The sequence below is a fragment of the Bubalus kerabau genome, chromosome 18 (assembly GCF_029407905.1).
Source record: "Bubalus kerabau isolate K-KA32 ecotype Philippines breed swamp buffalo chromosome 18, PCC_UOA_SB_1v2, whole genome shotgun sequence".
Taxonomy (NCBI): Eukaryota; Metazoa; Chordata; class Mammalia; order Artiodactyla; family Bovidae; genus Bubalus; species Bubalus kerabau.
In genome coordinates this window covers 1,288,059-1,298,105 of record NC_073641.1, presented here as the reverse complement: position 1 = coordinate 1,298,105, position 10,047 = coordinate 1,288,059, and the positions used below count along the sequence as shown (strand labels likewise).

The 10,047-nt window shown below is 52.0% G+C and overlaps 2 pseudogenes; both read right to left on the bottom strand.

Annotated features, from left to right (window-relative positions):
• Nucleotides 1-1,266: 1,266 nt before the first annotated feature.
• On the bottom strand, nucleotides 1,267-1,386 carry LOC129633410 (uncharacterized; annotated as a pseudogene).
• A 3,259-nt stretch (nucleotides 1,387-4,645) lies between these two features.
• On the bottom strand, nucleotides 4,646-4,765 carry LOC129633409 (uncharacterized; annotated as a pseudogene).
• Nucleotides 4,766-10,047: the final 5,282 nt, after the last annotated feature.

The window sequence follows — 10,047 nt, the reverse complement described above, 5'->3', positions numbered from 1 at the left end:
GCCAAATACACAAAGAGATCAAAAGTGCCGAGCCAAGTGACACCTTGAGGCTTCCAAGAACTTTTCTGTCTTTCACACACTAAGTAAATCCTGAGCACCTACGATGAGCTGGGAGGCATGTAATAAGTTTCTGGAACTAGAAGGCGGAGAGAAGCAGACACAGAGTTCCTGCTTTCACTGAGACGAATCTAATGATACATCACAGGCAGATCCTTGGAGAACTTGTCGAGGGGCCTCTACCCTCACCAAAACCTGGGTGTCAGGGAAGGCTTTTCAGAGTAACCATTGCGTTGAGGTCCATAGGTTGAACCTACGTAAACCAGGGTTGAGATGCAGGAAGAATTTCAGGCAGGGAAAACAGCATCCTGGAAGTCTAGGTGACCAGGGAAACTTAGGACGTTCAAGAAATGAAAATGCCCTATGGGATGGAAGCCAAAGAGTGCAGAGGGCATTCCAGGGAAAAGACATCCGAGAAGAACGTGAGGAGCAGGCATGAAGGGAATTGGTCGTATCTTCAATATGATGGGAAAATACAAGAGCCGTTGGAGCAGGATGGTGAGAGAATTGCATCTGCATTTCCAAACGGTCATCTTGCTCCACGTCACTAATGATTGGAGAGACTCAACTCCAAACGCCAAGGAGGGACCACTTCGCCCGAGTCCGATTGGGCCTCATTGCAATGTCTGTCCATAGCAGATGCTGGAGAAGCTGTGGAGCAAAGGGAACTCTCCTCCACGCTGAGTAGGAATGGGAGTTGGTACAGCCGGGATGGAAAAGAGTATGGAGGTTCGCGAAGGAACTAAAAGTAGAAGTAGCCTATGGTTCAGCAGTCCCACTCCCAGGCATAGATCCACCCCCAGTCCAAGCCAACAAGCTAGATGCCCCGTTTGGGCACATCGATCTGTGCGCGCGCTCGCATGCGCATGCGCGATCGCCTGCGAGGCTGGGGGTGGGGCGGGGGCTGGGGCTCTGGCTGGAGTCGGTGCAAGCCCCGGGATTGCCTGAGGCAAGCCAAAGGAGCCCCAGAGGGAGACGGGACGGCCGGTCGTCTGGTTTCCTGAAAGCCGAATGCGAAGGCGGAGGGGCTCGCGGGCCGCGGGGAGGCAACCCAGGTCTGCAGCGGGAGTCGGGGCCCCGGCCACCCACTCACTCCCCCCGCCCCGGGAGGGGCTGGGGCTGCGGGGGTGGCGGGGGGGCGAGGGGGGTGTGGGTCCAAGAATTGGGACGCGGGGCGGGGGCTAAAGGACCTCTTCTGGTAGGCAAAAAAGCCTCCAGCACCCGGAATTCCCAGGTGGTCTCCCATCCAAGATACTGAACAGGCCCGACCCTGCTTAGCTTCCGAGATCAGACGAGATCGGGCGCCTTCAGGCCGATAGGGCCGGAGACGGGCGCGGCCGCCGCGGGGCGCCCTAAGAGCCTTGCGCTTCGCCTCCCTTTCGCTCTGACCTGCAGGTCGGGCCAACGGGCCGCCCCTCTCCTCGGGGGGCCGTGCTGTACTTGAGCCGCACGACCCGCGACCGCACTCCAGCCTGCTGACGCCGGCCCGGCCCCCGAACACCGCCAACACCAGACCAGCAACCGCCTGGCCGGGCCCGGGGGCCCGATGGGCTTCCAGGACCCCCCAGTGACCGGGAGGGCGTGCGTGCGTGCGCGCGGGGCCTGGGGGGTGGGCTGAGGGGTGCGGAGGTCTCGGCGCCCTCCCACCCCCGGCCACTCCAGACCCGGCCGCGCTGGCTGAGCGGCGCCTCCCCCCTCCACCCCCATCCCGTTCGCTGCTCAGGGCCGCGCGACCCCGGAGGTGTCGGTCTTCGGGGCCCGCCGCCTCCCGATCCCCGCGGCCCGGGGGCCTCTGAACCTCCTGCGGGCCTAGGCGCAGCGAATCTTGAGCGCCCAACTTGCCCGGCACCTGCCCGCTGCCCAAACCCACCGGGAGCCACGGAGGCGCGGTCGACCGGAGCGCCTCAGCCCCGCCCCTTTGCCCTACCGAGGCGCCCCCCTTGTCCCCACGCCGCCCGCCAAGCACCCGACCTTCCTGAGAGAGCAGACGAACCACAGGCAGGCACACAGACAGACAGACAGACACACACACACACACACACACACACACACTTGAGTGTGGTCTTTGGAAATACTTCTGTTCGTAGTTGCTGGGTTGAGCCCAACTCTTATAGGACCCATGGAGTGCGGCCCATCAGGCTCCTCTGTCCGTGGCATTTCCCAGGCGAGAATACTGGAGTGGGTTGCCATTACCTTCTCCAGGGGATCTTCCCGACCCAGGGGTCAAACCCGAGTCTCCTGCGGGCGGATGCCTTGCCATCTGAACCAGCACATTGCGAATTCCCTAGGCAAAATACAAAGAAAAGAGCTCGTGTGCTACTAAGTGGAAAGATGATTGAAGAAACAGAAGGTGTCCTTTGTTGGTATCTTGGAATCTTTCTTTAGTTTTCGTTGATTTTTACTCTTAAGGCTACTTGAACAAGGCAAGAGAGAAACCCCAGAACTGAAAAGCAATTGACTTTTTTGAAAGAAACCTGTGCAGGTTAAGCACTCTTCGTTTTTGAGAGATGGTGAAATGCAAAATCTTGATTCAACACATATGACTTTGGTGAACTTTATTTCAAATCTCCATGATGAACCCCTAAGGCGTCCAGGAAGAAAGGAGTAGAGCGGGAGACAAAAAGAGCAACCTTTCCCCTTGGCGCCATCCCAACCAGCTGCTTAGTTCCTTCATCTCATGGACTACCATCTGGGCTTATCTGGTTTGTCTGATTCTTGTTTCGGGGCCCGTTTCTAGTCACAAGGCTGTCAACAGTGGGGGGTGGGGTGGGGGGTGGGGGAAGCCCTTCTTTCCATTCCACATGAGACCCAGTGGACAATCCAGGCCCTGGCCACTGCATAGAGCGTGCAGCAACAATATCAACGGTGATGCTGGTTAACAACGCATATTCCTGGAATCCACTCCGTTGCCTACTGAGTGTGTGCGGTGGTGGTCTGGAACCTATACCTGGAAGCTTTCTTGATGATTGCAAATGACACCAAAGTCCGAGGACGATGGAAGATCTTCACGTTTCTGCAAGAGCCACACACCTCCAGAAGGAACCGCAAGACTTGCCTGACATGGTCAAGGTCTAAGTATTGGACTACACGTCGGAAGGTCTCCACCTTTGCTATGGAAGTCAAACGATCTTTCTTGGAAATGAAAATGGATCACACTGAACGTTCACATTCTTCTAGAGCATTTGAAAAGCCCTAAACTGTAGAAATCTGCTGTACGAGTTCCTTGAAAGCAAGAACCCATACTGATGGATATGTCTTAATGCCTTAGATTGTGCCTTGAGTATAGCGTACACATGAACCCAGGAAAGGAAAGAATGGAATCGCCAAATACACAAAGAGATCAAAAGTGCCGAGCCAAGTGACACCTTGAGGCTTCCAAGAACTTTTCTGTCTTTCACACACTAAGTAAATCCTGAGCACCTACGATGAGCTGGGAGGCATGTAATAAGTTTCTGGAACTAGAAGGCGGAGAGAAGCAGACACAGAGTTCCTGCTTTCACTGAGACGAATCTAATGATACATCACAGGCAGATCCTTGGAGAACTTGTCGAGGGGCCTCTACCCTCACCAAAACCTGGGTGTCAGGGAAGGCTTTTCAGAGTAACCATTGCGTTGAGGTCCATAGGTTGAACCTACGTAAACCAGGGTTGAGATGCAGGAAGAATTTCAGGCAGGGAAAACAGCATCCTGGAAGTCTAGGTGACCAGGGAAACTTAGGACGTTCAAGAAATGAAAATGCCCTATGGGATGGAAGCCAAAGAGTGCAGAGGGCATTCCAGGGAAAAGACATCCGAGAAGAACGTGAGGAGCAGGCATGAAGGGAATTGGTCGTATCTTCAATATGATGGGAAAATACAAGAGCCGTTGGAGCAGGATGGTGAGAGAATTGCATCTGCATTTCCAAACGGTCATCTTGCTCCACGTCACTAATGATTGGAGAGACTCAACTCCAAACGCCAAGGAGGGACCACTTCGCCCGAGTCCGATTGGGCCTCATTGCAATGTCTGTCCATAGCAGATGCTGGAGAAGCTGTGGAGCAAAGGGAACTCTCCTCCACGCTGAGTAGGAATGGGAGTTGGTACAGCCGGGATGGAAAAGAGTATGGAGGTTCGCGAAGGAACTAAAAGTAGAAGTAGCCTATGGTTCAGCAGTCCCACTCCCAGGCATAGATCCACCCCCAGTCCAAGCCAACAAGCTAGATGCCCCGTTTGGGCACATCGATCTGTGCGCGCGCTCGCATGCGCATGCGCGATCGCCTGCGAGGCTGGGGGTGGGGCGGGGGCTGGGGCTCTGGCTGGAGTCGGTGCAAGCCCCGGGATTGCCTGAGGCAAGCCAAAGGAGCCCCAGAGGGAGACGGGACGGCCGGTCGTCTGGTTTCCTGAAAGCCGAAAGCGAAGGCGGAGGGGCTCGCGGGCCGCGGGGAGGCAACCCAGGTCTGCAGCGGGAGTCGGGGCCCCGGCCACCCACTCACTCCCCCCGCCCCGGGAGGGGCTGGGGCTGCGGGGGTGGCGGGGGGGCGAGGGGGGTGTGGGTCCAAGAATTGGGACGCGGGGCGGGGGCTAAAGGACCTCTTCTGGTAGGCAAAAAAGCCTCCAGCACCCGGAATTCCCAGGTGGTCTCCCATCCAAGATACTGAACAGGCCCGACCCTGCTTAGCTTCCGAGATCAGACGAGATCGGGCGCCTTCAGGCCGATAGGGCCGGAGACGGGCGCGGCCGCCGCGGGGCGCCCTAAGAGCCTTGCGCTTCGCCTCCCTTTCGCTCTGACCTGCAGGTCGGGCCAACGGGCCGCCCCTCTCCTCGGGGGGCCGTGCTGTACTTGAGCCGCACGACCCGCGACCGCACTCCAGCCTGCTGACGCCGGCCCGGCCCCCGAACACCGCCAACACCAGACCAGCAACCGCCTGGCCGGGCCCGGGGGCCCGATGGGCTTCCAGGACCCCCCAGTGACCGGGAGGGCGTGCGTGCGTGCGCGCGGGGCCTGGGGGGTGGGCTGAGGGGTGCGGAGGTCTCGGCGCCCTCCCACCCCCGGCCACTCCAGACCCGGCCGCGCTGGCTGAGCGGGGCCTCCCCCCCCCCCCCCCCATCCCGTTCGCCGCTCAGGGCCGCGCGACCCCGGAGGTGTCGGTCTTCGGGGCCCGCCGCCTCCCGATCCCCGCGGCCCGGGGGCCTCTGAACCTCCTGCGGGCCTAGGCGCAGCGAATCTTGAGCGCCCAACTTGCCCGGCACCTGCCCGCTGCCCAAACCCACCGGGAGCCACGGAGGCGCGGTCGACCGGAGCGCCTCAGCCCCGCCCCTTTGCCCTACCGAGGCCCCCCGCCCCCCTTGTCCCCACGCCGCCTGCCAAGCACCCGACCTTCCTGAGAGAGCAGACGAACCACAGGCAGGCACACAGACAGACACACACACTCGCACGCACCCACGCCATGGGAGACAACTGGCCTGCGCGAGCTCCTCAGCCAGAGCCATAGCACCTGGGAGAGGCCGGGGCCAGACCAAAGGCCCGGTGGACGGCTGTCGGGAGAGACAGAGGCAGAAATCCATGAAGCTTCCGAGACAGACTCCAAGACGGCGAGAGGGAGATACAGACACACACACACACACACACACACACACACACACTTGAGTGTGGTCTTTGGAAATACTTCTGTTCGTAGTTGCTGGGTTGAGCCCAACTTTTATAGGACCCATGGAGTGCGGCCCATCAGGCTCCTCTGTCCGTGGCATTTCCCAGGCGAGAATACTGGAGTGGGTTGCCATTTCCTTCTCCAGGGGATCTTCCCGACCCAGGGATCAAACCCGAGTCTCCTGCGGGCGGATGCCTTGCCATCTGAACCAGCACATTGCGAATTCCCTAGGCAAAGCAAAATACAAAGAAAAGAGCTCGTGTGCTACTAAGTGGAAAGATGATTGAAGAAACAGAAGGTGTCCTTTGTTGGTATCTTGGAATCTTTCTTTAGTTTTCGTTGATTTTTACTCTTAAGGCTACTTGAACAAGGCAAGAGAGAAACCCCAGAATTGAAAAGCAATTGGCTTTTTTGAAAGAAACCTGTGCAGGTTAAGCACTCTTCGTTTTTGAGAGATGGTGAAATGCAAAATCTTGATTCAACACATATGACTTTGGTGAACTTTATTTCAAATCTCCACGATGAACCCCTAAGGCGTCCAGGAAGAAAGGAGTAGAGCGGGAGACAAAAAGAGCAACCTTTCCCCCTGGCGCCATCCCAACCAGCTGCTTAGTTCCTTCATCTCATGGACTACCATCTGGGCTTATCTGGTTTGTCTGATTCTTGTTTCGGGGCCCGTTTCTAGTCACAAGGCTGTCAAGAGTGGGGTGGATGTTTGGGAGGGGGAGGAAGCCCTTCTTTCCATTCCACGTGAGACCCAGTGGACAATCCAGGCCCTGGCTACTGCATTGAGTGTGCAGCAGAAATATCAACGGTGATGCTGGTTAACAACGCATATTCCTGGAATCCACTCCTTTGGCTACTGACTGTGTGTGGTGGTGGTCTGGAACCTATATCTGGAAGCTTTCTTTATGATTGCAAATGACACCAAAGTCCGAGGACGATGGAAGATCTTCACGTTTCTGCAAGAGCCACACACCTCCAGAAGGAACCACAAGACTTGCTTGAAATGGTCAAGGTATAAGTATTGGACTAAACGTTGGAAGGTCTCCACCTTTGCTATGGAAATCAAAATATCTTTCTTTGAAGTGAAAATGGATCATACTCAACGTTCACGTTCTTGTAGAGCTTTTGAGAAGCCCTAAATTGTAGAAATCTGCTGTACGAGTTCCTTGAAAGCAAGAACCTATATTTATGGATATGTCTTAGTGCCTTAGATTGTGCCTTGATTATAGTGTACACATCAACCCAGGAAATAAAGAATTGAATCGCCAAATATACGAAGAGATCAAAAGTGCCGAGCCAAGTGACACCTTGAGGCTTCCAAGAACTTTTCTGTCTTTCACACACTAAGTAAATCCTGAGCACCTACGATGAGCTGGGAGGCATGTAATAAGTTTCTGGAACTAGAAGGCGGAGAGAAGCAGACACAGAGTTCCTGCTTTCACTGAGACGAATCTAATGATACATCACAGGCAGATCCTTGGAGAACTTGTCGAGGGGCCTCTACCCTCACCAAAACCTGGGTGTCAGGGAAGGCTTTTCAGAGTATCCATTGCGTTGAGGTCCATAGGTGGAACCTACGTAAACCAGGGTTGAGATGCAGGAAGAATTTCAGGCAGGGAAAACAGCATCCTGGAAGTCTACGTGACCAGGGAAACTTAGGACGTTGAAGAAATGAAAATGCCCTATGGGATGGAAGCCAAAGAGTGCAGAGGGCATTCCAGGGAAAAGACATCAGAGACTAACGTGGGGAACAAGCATGAAGAGATGTGATCATATATTCAATATGATGGGAAAATACAAGAGCAGTTGGGGCAGGGAGATGATAGAATTTCTCTGCATTTCCTAAATGTCGTCTTGCTCCATAACACTAATGTTTGGAGCGACTCAACTCCAAGTTACAAGGAGGGACCGCTTCCACGAGTTCGAATAGTCCTCATTGCAAAGTCTGTCAATAACGAATGCTAGAGAAGATGTGGACCAAAGGGAACTCCACTCCACAAGCAGATTGTGTGGGTGAATTCTGTAAGAAATTAAGGGAAAGAGTGCTACATCTTGTTTATTGTATTGTGTTTAGGGGGAACTATTTTGGAATTAGAGGAGCCCATTCCTCAGTATATGATTTCCAAACTAGGCAAGTATAATTACAGTCTGATAAGATGTAACTCAAATAACTTCTGAATGTTAATTGATTTTGAAAGAGGAAATAATCTTGCAAGAGAAATATAGACAAACAGGAAAAGCATAGTTGTCAATATATTAACCTAGAGATGCTACAAATATTGTTTAAGAAATATGAAAGTTTCATGGAGTATTTCTCATGAAGGAATTATTTCCTCTTAAAAGTCAAAAGGGCTTCCCTGGTGGCTCAGAGGTTAAAGCATCTGCCTGCAATGCAGAAGACCTGGGTTTGATCCCTGAGTCAGAAAGATCCCCTGGAGAAGGAAATGGCAACCCACTCCAGTATTCTTGCCTGGAGAATCCCATGGATGGAGGAGCCTGGTGGGCTACAGTCCACTGGGTCGCGAAGAGTCAGATACTACTGAGCAACTTAACTAACTTAACAGTCAAAAAGGATCATGAGTCCACTCATAAAAATGATTTGTTCTTCAGTTTTATCATGAATTACCTGACTAAAGGATGATTATGTATTGTATTATTCCTTCAAAATTATAGCACATTGTTCACTTTCCAGATTTTTTTTAATTGATATTTATTTAACATTGACTCTGTGCCAGCACTGCAAAGCCCACCCACACACCCTACACCAATTTTGTGACTTCATTAGAAACCACTTAATCAAGCAAATTCTATAGTTGCCTCTATTTTACATCCTAAATCGGCACATTATATGTCGCCCTACTTAACACTATTAAGATTATCTCTTTTTTAAAAATTCTTGATAAATATAATTCCTGGCTTCCTCACAAAATAATTTAAATTATATAAAAACTGGAACTTTGTCTAATTTATCACTGTATTCTTAGCTCTTCGAGGAATATTAGTACTAGATATTCAAAAGACTCGTATTAAATGAAAATGATTTCAGTGGGTCTCAAAAGAACTTGTCTTTAAAAGGCATTGGTGCGGGGAGCTGCCCGTCAGAACGGGGTCCTTTGTCCGAAGGACACAGCTCTGGGAGCTGCCTCAGTCCTTGAGGGTTTGCTTGCAAACATAGCTCTCTGTCCCGCCACCCCAGAGATTAGGCGCTTATTTACTGCAGGCACCTGGAGTTCTGTGCAAACTTCTCACGCACAGAGAAATATTATCTGGTGTAAGAAATAATAACAGGGTGCCATTCCCATGCTCTCAAGATTTCTTGTGACTGTTTGTAAGATGTGTAGGTCAAACAAAGAAAATGTTAACTGTCTTGTCTTTCTCACGCTCTTCTGTATAAATGTGAGATGCTGAATAAAGTTGGTGTCAGACTGCGTCCCTTCGTGGAGACGTGTCTGAACCTCTCGACCGCATCTTTGTTGGAGATTTCTCTTGCTTTCGTTTCTTTTCTCAGCCCCGCCGTGCACGTTCTCGGGACCTGATCGACTTTGCCGTCTAGCACCGGCACATTGGTGCCATTTAAAGTAGATATTAGGTTTCCATTTTCTCATCAATGATTCGTTTCATTGGTTTTGTCATTTCAGATAACTTTCTTGAACATCAGATCATGGAAGATAGAAATAATGTTACTGAATTTATCCTCTTAGAACTTTCTATGGACAAGAAAGTCCAGATCCTCTGCTTTTTATTTTTCTTATTCTGTTACCTGGCTATTTGGTTGGGGAATTTGATCATTGTGATTTCTATTACATGCAGTCAGCTAATCACCCAGCCCATGTACTTCTTCCTTAACTGCCTTGCACTCTCAGATCTCTTCTACACCTCCACTGTGACACCCAAACTCATGACTGACTTACTGATGGAAAAAAGGCCATTTCCTATAAAAACTGCATGACACAGCTTTTCACCACCTACTTCTTTGGGGAGGGGGGAATGAGGTCTTCACCCTCACAGGGATGGCCTGTGACTGCTATGTGGTCAACAGCAAACCTCTCCACGACGCCATCACCATGAACAGGCAAAAACGTCACTCAATTCTCATAGCGTCGTGTGCAGGGGGACGTCTTCATTCTCTTGGTCTCTTTCTTCTTGCGATTGTTTTACCTTTCTGTGGCCCCAGTGAAATAGACCACTATTTCTGTGATGCATATCTTTTGTTGAAACTAGCCTGCACTGATACACACAAAATTGGCTTTTTTGTCATTGCCAATTCTGGCTTGATGGGACTGGTGCTCTTTGTGGTTTTGATGGCCTCCTACATTTTGATTCTGTATAATGTGTGCACATATTCTGCAGAAAGCCA